The sequence below is a fragment of the Parasteatoda tepidariorum genome, chromosome 1 (genome assembly GCF_982258835.1).
Source record: "Parasteatoda tepidariorum strain Cologne lab strain chromosome 1, Ptep-v5.0, whole genome shotgun sequence".
Taxonomy (NCBI): Eukaryota; Metazoa; Arthropoda; class Arachnida; order Araneae; family Theridiidae; genus Parasteatoda; species Parasteatoda tepidariorum.
In genome coordinates this window covers 120,315,094-120,335,692 of record NC_141755.1, presented here as the reverse complement: position 1 = coordinate 120,335,692, position 20,599 = coordinate 120,315,094, and the positions used below count along the sequence as shown (strand labels likewise).

The window sequence follows — 20,599 nt, the reverse complement described above, 5'->3', positions numbered from 1 at the left end:
GACGCACTCTAAGATTCTATATAAAATCTTAACTATCAGGTGATACACCATTATTGTTTTTTGCGAGTTTTTTTTGTTTACGTTCTTGTATCAATGGGTTAAATTAAGCGATCTATAACATAAATTCAACGATTTGATAAATTAGACATTATATAAATTATAGAACAATTATTGTATAATGTATTATATTATAACAATTAGGCCAAATTATTAAACGCACTGTAGTGTTTTAATAATGACATGCTTCACACGAGTTTATAGGCAATACTTTTATATTTAAACATACAAGTAATAGGTTTTTATTCAGGAGAATTTTTTTATTCTTCCTATTTGTATTTATTTTTAACGTATTGCACGGCAGTTTTAACCAATGTACTATTACATACCTGCTAACTCTTCCGGAAAATCCGGAAGATTTTATTTTCATATTTAAAGTGGTAGCAATACTCATGTTATTCCAATTAACTTTTTGAATTATAATGATAATTATAAATGAGTTTGACCACCACTGCATATAAATAATTACAATTAATAGATAAAAGCTTAATAATCCTTGCACAAGCGGATTTCAACAGGATATAAATATATTTTTGAGTCAGATTGTTTTTCGTTTATTGTTTTACAACCACTCTGAAAATCCATTCTCGGAAAGAGTGAAAGTTGGCAGGTATGCTATTAGAATCTTATATTATCTATTAGAATACTTTAGAATCTTATCGTCTAAAAATTTGGCCAGGGACTGTAGGATAAATCTATACGTCGAGAGAAGCTCATAAATAACAACTTTCAGTTTAAATTTTAAATACTTTTCGAATTTTATTTGGAAAAAATGAATAAATTTAAATTATTGAAAAAAATGCATTGAAAAAGTTTTATTTTTCTCAACGAAAGATACAATTTAAGTGTTATTATCAAGGATTAAATCTTACTTTGGAGCTTTGGTTTCGCAGATTGACCTCAGTGCGCTTGGAAAATTTTTGTTTTTAAAAAAAGCGTGGTTTCGCTGTAATGCCATCATGCTCTAAAGGGTTAAATTCTATTTTTAAACACAAGATGGTCCTCTTTTCTCTTCTGTTTGCTAAAATATATAAGAATGAAATTTTATATAAATGATTACTTTTTTAATTGGGATACATTTAATTAAAATTGAAAATAATGGAAGATAAGTAAGATGTGTTACCGTGAGTGCCGGAATCCAGAGAATGTCGACTTTCACCGGTGAATGTCAGCACTCTCATAGTCGCTTTAATGAAGTATTTTACAATAACGCTATTTTATGGTTAAACATGCATAGTGGCTTACAGCGAAAAACATCCCACGTTCTACTGTAGATTGTCCTTATGGCGGACCTTTACTGTTGTCTGATTTAATGTTAAAATAATACTAATAAAGATTTGAATGTAATAGTGTACAAAAGCTGTTGACATCATTGATTACACTGAATGTTGATTTCTACATTCATTGTCCGTACCGTTGTTTATGTCAAAAATATTTGTTAAATCCTATTTGATATTGATTTATTCGTTGATATTATTACATTTATTCGATATTTTAATATCTTCTGAGGGTAGATTAGGAGAAACGTGAGTGTTTGGAGTACGAGTTGAATGTATACTGGGCACTGGCACTTAGAAAAACAATGCTGTAGGGCATACCGGGCAAATGTATACCTGGCACTGAACCTTAGAAATGCATCAGTTGTAGCGTATACCGTGCAGTGGTACTTAACTAGTCCTAGTATATATTTCAGACAAAAAGCGACTTTGTCAACATTCACTGGTGGAAGTCAAAAACGACCTATTTCGGTCATCCACATATGCATAAGAAACAAAAACTATTTTTTAAAAAAATGAATAACTGTATTTACACATAGAACGAGTCATTCGATTGCCCATTATGAATCCAGTTTAATTTTCTTCCTTTTTCCTCCCTAGAGTCTGCAGAAAACTCCAGTAAGTACCTGCATTCATGAGTGTAATCAGATTCAAGTAAGTGAATAGTTAGAGGTAAGTTTTTATTAATTTAAAAAGATTTTTTACGTGACGATCACAAAATGGTTGTGCATTTTTCTATGTTAAAAGGTAAGATCGTACTGGTAATGTATTCATTTATCTTACGTTTTGTTTAATTAAATGGCCATTTATTATTGGAATGAATTCAGTTCGGGTCTTATTTTATTGCCCGTCGCGACGGGACCGACGCGTCGGTTATCGTATTTTTCAATCAGGTGCGGCGCCGCTCTCAACATGCACTCGAGAATCGCCCGCTCTTAAATTATGTGCGACGAAATTCGTTTGTTTCGTTTTCTATATTATTCAAACTTTTTCATCATGTTTTCTCTTACTTCATTTTCCTATTTTATTCTTTTTTCCGCTTTTCTTTCTCCAAATGACTAGCGGCGAATTTCATTGGTACCATATCATTGTATTTGCGTTTTCCAATTTTATTTTGTTTTCAAATGTTAATGCACATTAGTGTGTTTTCTGTCCTTCCCCCCCCCCCCCAATCTTTTTCACTTTGCTTTCCAAATCACTACTGTTCATGTGTTCGCTGATTTGTTTCCCAGTTTTTTCATCCTTTTTTTATTCTAGCTTGTTTTCTAGTATTTTATTCTAGTATTATAGTTCATCCAGTGTGTGTTCCCATATTTTTCATCCTTTTTTAATTCTATTTCATTTCTTAGTATTTTATTTTGGTGTTATAGTTCATCCAATGTGTTTTACAATTTTTTCATTCTTTGTTTTTTCAATTTTGTTTTCTAGAACTTTATTCTAGTATTATAATCTATCCAGTGTGTTTTTTTTATCATCCAGTGTACGTTCCAATTTTTTTTTCTTTCAATTTATATGTTCCAATTAGTTTCTTTCAATGTTGTCCCATTTTTTAATCTGTGCATTTTTAGTGTGTCTTGCATTTTCCAGTTTTTCTGTAGCTTTCTCAGAGTGTTTTTTTTTTTCGTTTTTATTTCCAATGCGTTTGCTATTATGAGTTCAAATTTTTATCTTCCAATAGATCTTCTGTTTTAATTCTTTACAGTTGTTCCAAATTTTATTTTCTAATATGTGATCAAATTTTTATTAATCCAGTATGTATTCCAATCTTTGTTTTCCAATATATGCTCCAATTTTTTTTAATTTTCCCATTTTTTTCCACAATGTTTCTTGGTGTGCTTTCTAGTTTTATTCATTATGGTTCACTTTCTATTTTTTTTTAATGCTTTGTTCTATTCCCAGGTATGTGCTAATTTTTTTAATGTTTGTTCTGTTTTAATTTCCATTCTGTTTTTGTGTCAATTCTTTCTTTGTTTTTATTGTACATTCTGTTTTTATCTTAAATGTACGTTCTTTTTTTTTTTTATTTGCTTCAAATGTTTGGGTACGTTTTTTCCCAGAGAGTATTTTGTTTTTCCAATGCTTTTATTTTTTTCCAGTAGTCTTCTTTTTTCAAGTAGTCTACTATTTCTTTCTTGAATGTTTTACTAATATGTTTTTCGATTGATTTTCATCCAATTTACGTTGATTAGATCCGTTCATGTTTTATTTTTCCTATTTCGTTTTTCGTATTCATTATTTTTTTCATTGTGGTTTTTGATTTCTCCACTTTTTCAATGTTTTTTTTTTTCTTTAATGTTTTTCAGTTTCCGATGTGTGTTTGTTCCAGTTTTCTAATGGGTGCTTTTTTTAAAAAATATTTTTTCCATGTTTTCCTTAGCTTTCTCAATATTTTTCTCTTGGTGACACTTTTGTACAAATGAATTTTTTTCCATCTAAATTTCGTTTTTGATATTTCCAATTTTTTTTCACTATGTTTTCAAGCTTTATTCATTGTCTTTTAACAATTTTTTTAAATTAGTATGTATATTCTGCTTATTTTTAATGCATGTGCTCTTTTTTTATGCGTAATTTGTTAAATATTTTTTGTTTTTACTTTCAATGTGTTCTGTTCCTACATCCAATTCATGTGCTGTTTTCATTTCCAATGATTTTCGATATAATTTCTAAAATATTCTGTTTTTACTTAGAATGTGTTTTTATTTGTCTTGTTAATTGAATATGTATGTTTTTTTCGATGAGTGTTTTTCTTTCCAGTTGGTGTACCATTTTCCTTTCTATGTTTTTTCATCCCTTTTTTTTATGATGTTGTGCTCTAGTTTTTCTGATTGGTAACATTTCCGTTCAAGTACGCCTGACCATTCGTGACCATCGGCCTATTTCGTTTTCCTTATCTTCCATCTTTCGCAATCGTTTTTCTGTTTTTTTTTCTTTCTAATATTTAGTCCAAGTATTTCCGATTTTATCATAATGTCATGTCTTCCAATTCCTTCTAATTCTTCCATTTCCTTCTAAATTTCATTTTTGATTTTTCCAATTTTTTCACAATGTTTTCCAGTTTTGTTCATTGTGTTCCAGATTTTAATAATTGTTTTTCATTAATATGTATATTCTGCTTATTTTTAATGCTTGTGCCATTTTTTATGTATAGTATTTTTAAATATGTTTTGTTTTCAATTTCAATATCTGCTGTGTTCTTATTTCCAATTGTTGTGCTGCTTTCATTTCCAATATTTTTCTGTTTTAATTTCTGAAATATTCTGTATTTACTTCCAATGTGCTTTTACTTGTATGTTAATTGAAAATGTATAATTTTTTTCAGTTGATGTACCGTTTTCCCAACTATGATTTCTCATCCCTTTCTTCTGCGATGTGTGCGCTAGTTTTTCTGATTGGTAACATTTCCGTTCAAGTGTAACCGATCAAATCCATTCATGTCCATCGCCCTACCTCGTTTTCAGTATCTTCCTGCTTTTATAAAGTTTAAACTTCATCTTTCGCATTCGTTTTTCTGTTTTTTTTTAATATTTAGTTCAAGTATTTCCGATTTTATCCTTCTGTCATGCCTTCCAATTCCTTGCAAATTTTCATTTTCATGTTATTAATTTTATGTTATTAATTTTATGTTATTAATTTTATGTAATTAATTTATGTAATTATATTTCATGTAATTATATTTTATGTTATTAATTTTATTTTTATAAATTTTTTTTCTCATTTATTTTCTAATGTGTTACATAGAAATTTTTTTTCTGGTTTTTATCTAATTTATTTTATTGCTTTTTAACCTTTTTTTTAGCTCTTGTTATCAAAAATTTGGGTAAGTCTAATTATTCTTTTTCAGTCGTTATTATTAGGCTATGTTTCAGTTGTTTCCAATATCTTTAACTATTTACAATTTTAATTTCTTTTCTTATGACCTGTACAATTTTTGAAGCTTACCATGTCTCTAATTTATTATAAACCCACGTAATTTATCTATATATTTCTGCTTATATATTTCTGCTTAATACTCCGACAGAGAGGAAGAATCTGACAAAATGGGATCTGTTATGTTGCTTAGAGTCTGCCTGAGATTAATTCCAAAATGATCCTGCAGGACTGACTGCCTGATATAGACCTAACAGAGCAAGAAAATTTATTTTGGAATATTGCCATTTTATTTGTAAGTAAAAAACTTTTCAATCTATTTTATCGACTATTTAAAACTTTGCTATTAATTTTAAAACTAAATACACATTGCACAAAGCAGTATTTTTTTAAATTTTTTATTGTATCATTTTTTTCACGCTAATATGCATTATGCGAAAATTGAATAGATATAATTCTAAATAACTTTTGTTCTAGTAACCAGAAAAGAAGGTTGAATCATAATGGTACAAGGGAAAGTAACATCAAATAGTGCTAATTAATTAACTATTAATTAAGTTAGACAAACAATTCTACTTCCCTTGAATAAACGTACTTTTTTTTTCTCGCAAATTATAGAGTTGTCGTGATTGAGAAAGTAGTTCAGTCAGAGGAGCCGCCGAAATATCTCGTTCCTGTCAAAATGACGAAGTTTTGCTTTCGATTTCCTCATGGTCGTGATATTTCCAGGCTGATAGTGTTAAAAAATGATACGCAAAAAAAAAAAAAGGTTCAGACAATCTATTTCTTATGCTCCGAATCATATATATTTCTCAAGATCAGATGGAAGTATTAGATTATTTCAGTTTAGAGATAGTTTATTTTAAGCTAGATGTCAGCGCTCGTCATTATTTTATTTTAAGCTAAAAAAAATTTCAAAAATTAAAAAAGATATTGCTCACACACTTAGTTTTATACTCTCTATGTCCGAAAATTATTGCTACATTTGATTACTTTTATACTGATATTGATGATTTCGTATGAACATTATTCAGAGATTTCAGGATGTTACGCTATCAATCAACAAAATTTATTTACCAATCATTCTTTCCTTAAACCACCCAAGTCAAAATTTTCGATAATTTTCCATTGATGAACCAACATGATCTTGATGGTAACCATCAATGAACCATTTTATCATGAACCATTATATTTTTCTATGGTAAACAACATAAGTAACCATCTCTCCAATGTATGAGTTCTGACTGATTTATGATTGTCCAACATTGGTATAGCAACTAGTTTTGTTGTTTTTCTCATGTCAAATCATCAGAAATTTCCATCATGGTTTCTTAGAAATAAAATGTTGGAACGATCATGAACAACCATCACCCCAAAGTAGAAATTCGGACTGATTTTTGAGGGGCCAACATAAAAAATCCCGAATTGTTTTGATGGATTATTCCAGAGAACAGATGGAAATTTTGATTAAACCATCATGGAAAAGTATAGAAGGAACATTCACGGATTGTTGGTCCATGAGAATCAAACCTGTCTTGATGGTTAGCCATCATAATAATAAAGTAGCATTTTCCATCATGGAATGATGCAGGTTTGCTGGCATATCAAATATTGTGAACGCATAAGGGAAAATGTTGGATGATGGTGACCTTCAAATGATATTGGACCATCATGAATCGCACTGAAACCAACATAAACCATCAAAATAATTTGATGAGATATAAAAAATTCTGGGTTAAAAAATTAAAAAAATTATTTAAAAATCCCGGGGTACACATGCTCTTAACACATATTGAAAGGACTTATCTGCCAACAATAGCGTAAAAACTTTTTTCCAGACAAATGAATCACAAATTCCATAAATTATATAATTTTACTGGTGTCGGTAAACTTAACTGCTTTGATATTCACTCTTCCTACTTGAAATGTAGCGACTAAGTCGGTCCAGATTTTTGACCTAAATGTAGCAACTAATGTGAAAGGAGGAAGTCTAATTCTGTTGAATAAAAAAAAAGCACTTTTATAATCGTTTTCTTCAAAATTATAAGATCATTAAATGATTATTCTTAATTTTTGTTTTTGTATATTTCGTAATTTCTAAGAATTGTTTTAAGTTCCACTAACCGTTTTTGTTTGTCATAAAAAAAACTGCAGTCGAAACAAGTTTTAGCCGAATTTAAACCTATAAAAAACAAAATTGAATTTATCTTCAAAAGTTAAAATTGTTACCTCACGGGAAAAAGTTTTGTCTAAACAAGTTTTTGCCAGAAAGAAGGAAAGAAGTGCGAAATTAACCTATTAATGTTAGAGCAATAGACCAACAAATATTTTCGTTGGTCAGATATAGTAAAAAAAGTTTAAAATGATTTTTGATTAAACAATCACATTAACTGTTATTGGGGAGCCTATCAAAAAATTTTTTTAGTCCAACTGCTAAAAGAGTTACAGCCAAAACGGATTGTATCAAATTTTTGATGAATCGACTATTTCTTATATTACCAAAAATTTTGATTTCGAGCAACATTTGAAATTATTCCACAATACGTTAGCCCATCGAACAAAATCGTTATTCCACTAAAATGTTTCGTCAGCCCAACAAATTATTCTGCAAATAGAACATATTTCACTTATCGACATTTTGTAATCCAACTTAACAACGAAGGAAAAACCACATGAGCCTGTATGTAAGCTTCTCTATACATGCTTGAATTTCATAACCAATCTCATGAATCGCATTTTAAAACACTGAAATACTTTTGAATACTTATTTATATCTAATTTTTAATTTAGCTTTAATGTTCCGTGTACAAATTCCAGACATTCTGTCTAATAATCTAATTTTCAACAACTAATTGGAAGTTTTAATGGTTCCAGAGGGGATTACCAAAATGCTATTTAATTAGTCCTAACAATTCATTAAATTACGAAATCAAAGACAAAAAAAAAATGATTTATCTGAATAAACAGACATTTTTTTACATATTTGGATACCTGACCCTCAAAATATGGGAGGTAGAAAAAAATTTGAAAAAAAAATTTGATTATAAATTGGATTTTTTATATTTGGTCACTGTCGTAAAAAAAGGTCAAACAATATTGCAACAGTAGGTCGATTAATTTGAGATAATTATAAACTAAATATGTGATTCTAAAGAGAGAAATGCATATTGTTTCAGAGTAAAATAGCAATCAAGTTTAAACAATAAAAAAGAATGAAATAAAAACTAAAATTTTTCTTTCAATGTTTTGGATATAAAAAAGCATTGATCGCATAAATCACAGATATTTGATAATTTCCAAGTATTTCTTAAACCACTGTCGAAAAAAGCGTACCGTTTGAAAGTTGAAAGAGCAAATTCGTAAAAAGTGCTTTAGAATAAAAAAAAAGTATTTAATTTAAACAGAAATTAAAACTTCTTAATATATTCTCATATTTAATCAAGCTAATCTTTTATTCAAATTCATTTTGAATACTGGTGAAAATTAAGTTCTCTTGTCCAACTTGTAGTCACGATTTCCCCATTTTTGGAAAACATTTCGAAAGTAGTTTGTAGTCATTACATTTCAAAAAAAGAAAAAGTAGTTGCTGTTAACTACTGAAAAAAAAAACCAGTTTTTCCAACCACTGCTTTTGATAAATAGTAATTTAATGAATTAATCTAATCAATATAATTAAACATATTAATTTTTCACAAAGAATTCCGATTGAAAAGATAAAACCTTGATAGTTTCCTGTTTGTTTTCAAAGTTTAAAAAATTAATACTTAATTAATAAAATATTTTAATATGAGTAATATATTGTATATTGCATAAGTAATGTATTTTAAAAGTAATATGTTTGATACTGTAACAAAAATTTGCGCATTTCTAGGTTTTAGCAGAAGCCTGTTGAGTCCTTATAATTTGATTATGCGGCAACAGTCCCGGCAGTGGTCTACTCAGTGACAAAAACTCCTTCAGGACAGCAAGCATCTGTGACTTTGGAGAGCTTTCGGTACGTCTTCTTAAATCTCAGATATTTTGATAACAAAAGCCCAAAAATATTGCATTATTTAGTATTTTTAAAGCTCAGTACTGGTGTAAATTGTAGTAATTTTTAGTGTAATTGTTAAACCATTAAATTGTAAACTATAATGTAATTGTTAAATCATAATTGTCAGTGAAAAAATTTTTAAAGAGTTAGAAAAAATTATCTTTTTCAATGAATTGTTTCGGTATCAAAATCAATTAAGTGAAAGATTGCATTTTACCCCTTAATAGTAGCATAATTTTGAAGAAAGCAGTCGTAAAATTTTTTTTAAAGAAAATTATACAAAACTAAGTGTTTATACAGTCCATGTACTCATTTTTAGTTTTTGAATTATTTTTTAGCTTTCATGTTTGATGAGTGCTGATAGTCTTGCACTGCCATCTGGTGTGTAGATTGGGTAATATGCATAATTCGGGCATAAAAAATAAAGTTGCTTTAATCTCACTGGCGCGTCACTTTTAAAAAACAATAGTCCGGAAATATCACGGTCATGAAAAATAGAGGGTGGAACATCACCCGGATATATTTTGAATGGAGCGGGTTAAAATAATTCTTTTATCTGAAACATAATAATATTCTCTCGATAATTTTTTTTATTTGTATGAATGGGTTATTATTATTGGTAATTTTTACATTTCCTAATACCTTTAATAGTAACTTTTTTAATACTATATTAATATAAATATTTGAACATCATAGCTGTAAAAAACTTAAACAGAATTTTGCAATATTTTTCTGCTTTTTGCTTATGTTAGAAGAAATTTCCTTTAAATTATTATATCTGTCATTATGAGCATATTTACTCAGTACATTATTTGTTTGGAATTTTAAATATGTAATAATAATAATGAAGCAAGTATCATTTATAGATATAAGTTTGACACTGATGAACGAAGAATAAATTTGACTTATTCTTTAAATGTCATACATGTTATTTTGTTTTTGAGAATGATTTATTTTTGCTTGAATTCAGCTTCAATATTTTGTTATTTGAATGTTTTCAAACTCTATACGTTATTCAAGAATAAGTAACACAGTAAAAAATTTGTGTATGTTGTTCATAATGTCTCCTAGACATTTATGAATGATGCCTATTATCTACCAGAATTCCCTCTTAAAAAGTGCTTGCAAAGTTTAATCCTTTTTAAAAAGTTTTTTTTTTAAAAAACATATTGAACCTTGAATAAAAATTGTGTTTAAAAATGTGTTGTATTAGTTACAAATAATGAAATTATACCATTAGTTTTAAAACTCAGAGGAAAGTCAAGGAATTTTTTATTGAATGTTAGTGGCCAGCCTGATACACTATCTGGACTACTGTGATTTTGGGCACTTTTAATTTATGTAATTTTTAGAAATACTAACGCATTTTTCTGTAAGTTTGCGTAAAATGTGTGTAATGTCTGAGTTAAAAAAGTATTTAGATATTAAAGCCTTAATCAATAAAAATAAAATTAATAATTAATGAGTAAAAAATTAAAAAGGTATATACCCCATACTATACGACGTAAAAATACAAGCCAGTATTTTACATATATATTTCAAAATGTTTCTAAACTCTTCAACGTGCAGAAAAATGATATTGCTTTTGTGGATAATTTGTTAAGCCGTAGTTTAATGGTTAAAATTTTCACTGTTGTATTTGTCGAATTTTTTTAAGACATTTAAGCAGAACTTCTACCAGACCCTTACCGCTGAAAAATATTTTGTTCATTATATTTATCTTATGATTCTGTGAAATTTCAAAACTATTACAGATTATTTTAATTTTTGTAGCAATCATTTGTGATATTTATGGAATTTCTAATATCATTTGCTCTTTTAAATTTCATGAGGAGTGCTCAAAATGTGTACTATTCAGTACTGTTTTGTTAACTGTACTATTTAAGTACTCAAAATATGTACTAAATGTGTATAATTCAGTAATGTAATTAGTCACGAACTTATTATTTATTTTTGAAATGCTTTATTTTTTAATTGTTTTAAAAATTCTGTTACTCAATTTTTGAACAAATATCAACTTGAAAAGAGTGAATACTTTATTTCAAGCTTATACTGAATTGGGTATTCATACGCACTTGAAGTGAAACCTAAATAATTGAGGAAGCTTAGATGTGTTCATTTCTTTTATTAATTATTTTTGCTAATTTTGGCGTACTCTTGAAAACCGTCAGGTGGCAACTGTAGATTGTTTATGATAGATCACGAGAAAGTGGAACATTTATCTCACATGCTACTGAACATTCCACAGAAACAAAGTTAACTGTTAAAGGCAAGTTAGTAACAAATAAAAGAAGTTGTTATTAAAGACATGATTAGGCATCTTAATAACTTTTTTTTTACTTATTTGTCAAATTTCTTATGTGACATATCATAGGTTGGCAACATTATGTACACTGCATAAAAAAAAATTCAAGAAATGAACCACCCAGAATAATTTTTGATCTGATGATTGGATCTTCACATTCTAGGACCCAGTATTAATGGTTAGAGAAGGTGATATGCTAATTAATTAGTGAAGACGATATTTTAGGTTACAGTTATAAAATTCATTTATCCACATAATTCAATTCAGAGAATAACTTTTCGTAAATATTTATAATTTTTTATTATTTTATTTAATAAAAGTCAGAAAGATATTGAATTGTAAACTACGTAATTTATACTTTAAAGGATGTAATTTTACACAGCAAAATACAAAATTTGAGCGAAATCGATCGAGTACTTCGTGAAAATTGAATTTTAAAAATACGATTTTTGTAAAAGTAAATTTCTTAGAAACTATAAGATGACTTTTAGCATAGCCGTTAAAAATAGTTATGGTCAAATTAAGTTTTAACTAACTTATGATCTTAAAATCTAAACCACTATAAACCATTCAACCAACAACAATGTTAGCCGTCAAATTAGTACGCCCGTTGTAGGAACTCGTTAAACGTATAAAGCAATGCGTGTTCGACCACTGTTTAAGTTTTTAAACATTGTACTAAAACATTGTACAGTTATTTTTAAAATTCCTGCGTGTACTTCAAAAGAATGTATGTTTCTTGGATCACTATCATGCACCCTTAAGGGATCTCGAAGATTTTTCCTAACAAAATTTTCGATTTTTAGAAGGAAAAAAAATGCGTGCTATAACTTATTTTATGCTGAGCATTTAAATACCAAAGATAATATATTAATTCTTCTACAGTTCTAAACTTCTAAAATTATAGCGAAAATACTGCAAACTTTTTACTGAAAGCAAAAGTATCTCATTAATTGTCTTAATTGAAATCGTCTGCAAAATTACATATTTTTCTTTATTCAAAGTTATGCCTTTTTATCTGTTTTTTCTCAAATCAAATATTTTGACTTTTAATAAACCCATTAAGTTAAAACTTGGTAATTGGCTTAAGTATAGAATGTTGATTAAACTTGTTCTAGCACTTGAATTATGGTAAATATTTTATTTTATTTACTTACATTTTTTCGAACAAAGTATTTTTTTCCAGTCAAATCCTGAAACTTATATTTATTTTAAAAAAGTTCTTTTTATTTTTTCGATTTCTATGCTCTAGTAAGGTTGTTAAGAAACCATTTTTGATATCCCATAAAAAGTTTTTTCAAATAATTTTCATGATTTTGTCTTTAATATGCGATAGTATTGTTTTATATATATTTATTTATTTCAAAGGGCAGAGGTGAATTGATATGTTGAAAAACAAAAACACAGGAACAAAACAAGAAAGTAAAAAGTCATTTCCTCAGGAGCGCTTCCCAATATTGCTCGTTAGACGATGACCCGCGGAGGGCCCTGCAGCACATCCAAATTTGCTCGACAATTGTGCTAGCGACAAATTTTGAAGAATACAAATTGTAGCCGAAATGAATTGTGTTTACGACGAGTGGTCCTCCCGGTGAATTGTCGCCGCGATGACTTGTGCCCTAGCTGAACTGTACCGCGAAAAATTATACATGACAACTTAAAATAGAACAAGAAAAAAAAAGTTATAGCCAAAGCAAGTTATAAATATTGACTAAAATATCACAAATTTGAATCCAAATCACCCTTTGAATTTAACTTCCTAATATAGAAATTTTTGTTAGTTCATGGCTAACCTTTGGCTAATTTTTGACCTTGATATCACAAGTTCAACTTTGTATTCAAGCGTTATCCCCACTGAAGGAAATTATTAGACCACTCCAATTCGGCCAACATTTTCGTACTCTGCGTATCCACCAAAAATAAGTTATAGCATAAGCATGTTTAACAAATTTCTAGCAAAAAATCCTTAAGTTTAAATTTTGCATCTATCTCTTTTAAAAACCGTTGTAAAAAAAGAAAACATCAAAAATAAATTATGATTAAATTGTTAAAGTGGCAATCAGAAAAGATAATTTTGTTAACAAACAAATAGTAGAAAATGATTATCCAACCCTCAAAAATAGGTTTTTGCTATAAACTTGCTTAAGCTAAATTTTAATCAACAAATAAAGTTTACACTTTAATAGCTAGTAATAGCGTACCAGAACAAATTATTAGCTCATAATTGAGTGCCTGACGCTTTTATTAATCCATTGAAAGATAGTTATATTTAAAATGTGATTTTGCTAGAATTTTAGAAATATATCATCCTAAGAATTTTGTCTCAAATGTTAAGCCGATCGAAGGAAATCTTTAGCCCTCCAAAAAGCTTTAAGTAACACTTCAATGAAGAAATAAAGCAAAAATTAGCTTTACCCTTTGACCCAGATGGAACATCGGTGTCCCTTATAAATATTTTTTTAATGTTCAAATTACAAACAAAAACGCGTTCTAGTATTACCAAAAAACTGTTACATTATTGGATAGTTTTTATATATTTGTACTAAAATAAGAAATTAAAAAAACATTATATGCATTTTTTCACATTCAACAAAGTAGTAAACACTCATATTCGAAAATTGTAATTTACCTAGTTATCAATGATGAATAACAGTTTCTCTAAATAACTGCAAAAAAAGTGCAATTTAAAAAATTTTTTGTCATTTGAGTCGATATTTGTAAAGGGACGCCTTTCTTTCCTTATTTATATAAACCATGAATTATTAAAGTACTGAATATAATATTTTTTTACTTATTTTCACCTAAATTAATAAAAAATAATGAAGTATTAAATGAAGTTTAATAAAAATTCTGCGTCAAAAATTTAAACTAATTTCTGTGTTTAAAACTACAAAATTTAAACCCAAACCTTAGTTGCAATCATTCCAGAAACTATGGTTGCCTGTAAACGATAAGACCTCTTGATTGAAGGCAATATTTGATTGACGAAAACTTAAATGAACCGGGAAAAATGTAAGAGAAAAAACTAATTTTAAAAAAAAAAATCTAAAAAATGGTCTCAAAAATAATTAATTTACGAATTTTTTCAAAGTCCAAGCATCTAAAAAAAGTTGCGACCCATAACGTTTCATTCTATTTTTGACCAAACACCACGGCATTGAATTTTTCACCAAACATTAACTCATAGTCTCCAAATATTAACTCAAGTTTTGTTAGCTCAGCTGAAAGAGGAAAAGAAAAAGGATTAGATTAAACACTTCCAATTTTTTTCTTCTATTTAATCGACTTCTACTTTTCGATACGCAAATTCCTTACATCATATTTAGAAAAAATTTTCTAAATAATTAGTATTGTATGCCTCAATTTCAGTATAAAAAAAAATCACGCATTTGTATGAATTATGAAAAGTCTCAATATATTCATAATAACAAGGGTTCAAACATTTTAAAATTTCATGTTTATTCACTGGTAGGATCACTTTAGTTATCTTACTACTTATTACTTGAACCACAAAGATCTTGAAATAATAATTTAAAAATTTCATCCCCTTTTTTACATTCTGCAACAAATAGGTTGACACTTTCATTTACCAAAAATTAAATATTTGAAAAATATTATGATTTTTTTAAATATAAGCTGTTCTTAATTGTTCATTCAATGGTTGGTTTACCCTACCACAAGTTTGAATTTTGCCTCCACACGTTAACTCTTGAAAATAAATCATTGACCCACCAAAAATTGTTTGTTAATAAACTTTAGATAACTAAGTTCATTCAACCTTTCGTAGGAAATCAATATTTCAGTTAAAAGTTTCGTTAAACCTCCCTTTAAAAAAAGCTATAACAATAAAAAATTGTGGCTAAATTGTGGAATTGACAAACGAAACTTTGAATTTTAACTTTAAACACACCAATTCCCATATCAGAGAAATTTTAAAAAAATGCTAAAAATATGTTTTAGATCATTATTAAGCTTAAAAAATGAAATGTGGACAATCTGAAGTATTTTCAATCGCAAGGACGGTGGGTAAAATTTTATGATTCTTGCAGCTAATATGTTAGGACACATACAAATCTCATACTTAGCTAAGACAAAATACTTTACTACCAATATAACTTTTTTTCAACAAATTATGTTAGGAGCTTAACACTAGCCACTATAATCACTAGCACTTAAAAAAAAGAAATTAAAATAAGGATAATTTAAGGTCCTAAGCAAGCATGCTCATAACTCTCATCCCCTCTCCCTCTTTGAAGTCGTGGCGACTCATGGGATAGAGCGTTCGCCTCCCAATGAGATGAACTGGGTTCGATCCTGAGCGACAGCTGATCGATACGAATCCTACAGTGCTGAAGACTATGCTATTTGGTCAAAAGTAAAAAATTAATTTTTCAATTAAATATGTGTAGGCAGTTTTAATATATCGCAAATTAAGTATTCATAATCATTCCAAACACTATAATTTACTTTTTGGGCTGACAAAGTACAATTTAATGAAAAATATATTTAAAAAAATTGCTTTGAATGTAACTTCTAAATTTTCTTTCAGAAATATATATAGGAATTTCACCTCACTATTACGTTTTTATTAGAGTAATTAGTGTTAAATTACAGTACAATTTTTCAATTTGTTGGATTAGTTAAAACTCTTGACAAACTTATAGTTAATATCTTATCATTTGAAATTTTGCCATGTTTGAATGACTTTCGAAAATTAATTCCAAAAAGTTCCACGAGGTAGGTAATTGGCTAAACTTTTTTTTGTTGTCTTCTTTGATGTTTTTTCTTTCGAAAAAACCTGCCCCATTTTGCCCGTATTGCAAAGGTGAACTAAATATACCGAAAAACAAAAATTATGTTTTTTTTAATGTTTTCGCGTCATTTTGTTATTAATCTGCGTTATTTTGTAACATTACTTAGGAAATATAATTTGCTTTTCATTTTTAATATAAAATTACGAAAATTATTATATTTTCATTGCTATATTTAACTATTTAAACGTACTTTATTATTTTTTTAATTTTTGCTCGCCATATTTCAGCCGACATTTTTTTTTTTGGGGGGGGGGGGTATTTTCAGTGTAATTCAAAATTTCAACTAAGAATTCAATTTACCTGCACATTAAAACCCCTAAATACAAATTTTATCGAAATACTAAATTTGGTCACGAAACTTTTGATGCTTGCCCACTGTGTGCTGACGTAAAATATACTCAATGATAGACAGATCATAGGTTACAGTCCCTTTGCCAACAGGCTAACCGTGGGAGGTTTTCGTGATTTTTCTCTCCATGTAACGCAAATGTGGGTTATCAAAAAAGTGCTCCATGAAGGCAAATTTCTCCCAATACTTGATCCCGGAGTTCCCTTGTCTTCTGGATTGGGTTCAAATTCACAAGAATACGGAATTGAACATAAGTAGGCGTAAGCCCGCCCCCCCCCTCAGAAAAAAAGCATTGGAAACCACAAAAAATAAGAAAAATATAAGAACCACAGTTCCTAGATTGCAGATTTCAAGACTGGGATTGCAGATTGCAGACTGGGTTAAATGCATACTGGGCAGTGGCACTAAATCTTTGAAAAACATTGATGTAGGGCATACCGGGCACTTAACTAGATATTTCACACATTTACCATAGCGACTATGTGATTGTCAACATTCACCGGTGGAAGTCACTGATTTGGGTCATTCACAGTAGCATACATATATAATGTAAGAAGGAGATAACCCCCTCCAAACGGATTTTAAAACTATGCCACCGGCAGTAAGACATAATAAGAAAATTAAAATATGAATTATATTGCCAGGGGCTAATAATTTTAGGTACACATATACAGAATTCAAGTTTCAATTAAGTAAAAGAAGATAAATTTTTCAAATGTTAAATGTTATTTAATTTATTTTTTTTAAATGCGGAGTTTTATATTTAAGTATAAAATACAATACTGCATCAAATCTCAGTTTCAAAACCATCTTAATTATGCAAAATCAATAATCATTGTAAAGAATCTAACATCAATTATAATAAAAATATTTAAAACTCGGGGATTACATTTCAAAATTATTCAAAAAGTTAAAAGTTATTAAATGTATGTCGCTATACGCACCAAGGTACACAATGAAGATTCTTGTTGGTACTATTTTTAAATGTTAGGTAAATATAAATTTAAAAGCTTCATAAAGATAACAGAACTACTAAGTCAAAAGAAAAATAATTGTTTTTAGAATTATCAAATTTTATAATATATGAAACTACTTTTTTTTAGTTTTCGCGCACATGCGTTTAGTGTCATTTTTCGAAAATCATTTTTTTACGTGGAATTCTACCAAATAATTTACATGTTCTGAATCAATAGTGTCTGACCAAATTATTACACGCATTCTAAGATTCTATATAAAATCTTAATTATCAGGTGATATTCTATAGAGCTTTAATGTTCTTACGCGGCTGTAACACGCTTGCTTAAGTTCGTCTATCAATGGGTTAACATTGGAATACAATGCGTTAAAAATAAATACAAATGGGAAGTATATAAAAAATATCCTGAATAAAAACCCATTACATATATGTTTAAATTTAAGAGTATTGCATATGTACTCGTGCAAAACATGCAATTATAAAAACACTACACTGTATCTAATAATTTGGTCTAATTATTATACTATGTTAATGTAATACCTAATGTAATAAATATTCTATATTTATACAGGGTGTCCCGAAAGCGATATTCCACTTTGACTAACTCTGGGGCACTCCAATTGGCACTGTTTGGCGTGCGAATTCTTAACACGCCAAATCAAGGAATCTCACGCATTCTCGAATCGTATGAGATTAAACTTCAACCTCTACTTTATTTTCTTTTATGTAATGATCAGTGGAACTCGTTTGTGCAAAAATTTGTTAATTTAAATGAACAATAAAATTACTTTGGATACAGAAATTGTTTTTTTTTTTTTTAGTACGTTTTAGTTTCACGATAATTTTTTTATGTAACGCAACTTCTTTTTTAGTTCAAGTAACGTGAAAATGGTGCAATAATTAATTATACAACTATATGTTTGTATTTACATGGCGCAACGCAATTTCATTATATTGACAAACAAGCATTTTTACCATTCACGATTTCATTTATAGAATCATATTTCCATTTAGATCTAAATGTTGAAAATTTATTTATAAACTTGCTACAAGAATAATTAATATCAGGAAGCTTAGCACTAAACAACAACTACCATACCTTTCATAGAACATATGGTTAATATATATATATCTCAATCAATTGAATATAATTTTTGGTTTCTTTCATCACAATTTAAAAAAAAAACTCATCTAAGTCAAACTTAAAGACTTGCTTGATATAATATGTTGGTTCTCACGTGAATAACGATGTTTGAAAATTTCACAAGAATAGTACTGATTTCTAAAAATTATAGTTCTTTTAAATAGATTTAGTTTCTAGAAAGTATTAGTAAGCATAATATTTGGCAGTTTCTGGTAAATTTCAAAAATAAAACCTGAATTAATATAAACAATTATATCTATACCAATTATTAAAATATTTACTTTAATATAGTTATATTAATTTTAAAAAGTAATTGAAATCCAAATAAAAAATGTTTTCTTAAATGCAATCCAATTTACTGTAATGGTAAATAAGGATAAACTAATACATTTAGAAACAATTTTAATTTAATTTAAAACTCAATGCAAAAAAATAATGCATTATTTTGTTATGATTATGTTCAGTTTTTTAAATTTTGCTTAGTCTTTATTTTCATTTCATCCAACTCTTTTTACCATCAAGAAACAATGGTTCTCATCGAAAAGAAAGCCCAATTCTTAGAATGTTCTCACCGTTCCAATATGAAATTATCAACATTTCATTCCTGTAAAAAGTTAAAATCCTGTAAACAGTCACTAAACATTTCTTTCTAAGTAAATTTGCTTACTAACTGATATTTTCTGTTTTGTGCAGTCTATATTAACCTACAATGTTCGAACTTGATCAGTCACATTTATTAACTCCTTATGTGAAAAATAAAATATTGTAATTATATACTAATTAGGGTGAAATCAGATTTAATTTTGTTTATAGAGTAATAAATTTGAAACAAAACTTGATTCATAAATAAAATATATTGCTTAATTATATGGTGAAGCATTTAGACAGCAACTAAATTTTGAGAGAAATACTAAATATGCTGCATTTTAATGAGTACATTTTAATTTAATGATTATGTATTAAAATTTAAATACAATGACAATTCTTTTCGTTCATGCACAGGCATTTCTTTTAGAAGTGCTTTTTTAATGTTTTTAAATATAACCTTGAATTTTTAATTATAAAACACTCTTGAAATCATTAGTCTTTGATTATGTTCAGGGAAACTACAATTTTAAACAATTTATGAAGTGAAAAATATATGGTAAATTTGAATTAATAGGGATAATGCAAAAATTATTTTATATCTAGCTTATTTGCCTAAAAAGCCAAATATATTTGATTTTTTCGAACATCACGATACATTACGATATGAATTGATATATTTTGAGCAACAAAACCCATGGGTTGTATTTATGCATAATAAATTTTAAGAGTTTATTATTAAATATAAAAGCATATTAAATTAATTAAATTTTAAAAATAGATATGAAATTGATAACTATCTGATTTCCTTCTCAGAATGTTATAAATAAATATTTATATATTTTTTTTCCATTTTACTGATCTTGATTTTTGATAAATCACACCTTATATATCCAATTATCAAACGTATTATCAACATTTAAAAAAAAAATTTTTTTTTAAGAAATTTGATTTAAAATATACATTATTAAATATGTAATATTTATTTATCAGCATATATTTAATATTGTATTAAAATATTTAGGTTAATTTTTTAGAAAATAGTTAGAAACATTAATGAATAAAATTAAGCAATATCAAAAATTTAAAAAAAAAGCACAGGTATGGTAGATCTAAATAGAAATATTGAGTGAAAATAAGCAGATAAAAATAAAAAATAGTTAATTTTACAACACTAATATAGCTGAATTGT

General features: G+C 27.8%; 1 long non-coding RNA gene across 5 annotated transcripts in view; it reads left to right on the top strand.

Moving 5' to 3' along the window:
• Window positions 1-1,787: 1,787 nt before the first annotated feature.
• LOC147816812 (uncharacterized) overlaps window positions 1,788-20,599 on the top strand; it is a 23,197-nt gene continuing 4,385 nt past the window's right edge. Inside the window, exons 1-4 of one of the 5 annotated variants that reach the window (XR_015432422.1) lie at window positions 1,843-1,952; window positions 5,131-5,151; window positions 5,353-5,496; window positions 9,073-9,195. This is a non-coding gene — a long non-coding RNA (uncharacterized LOC147816812). The other 4 variants (XR_015432408.1, XR_015432418.1, XR_015432385.1 and 1 more) reach the window with 4 other exon arrangements.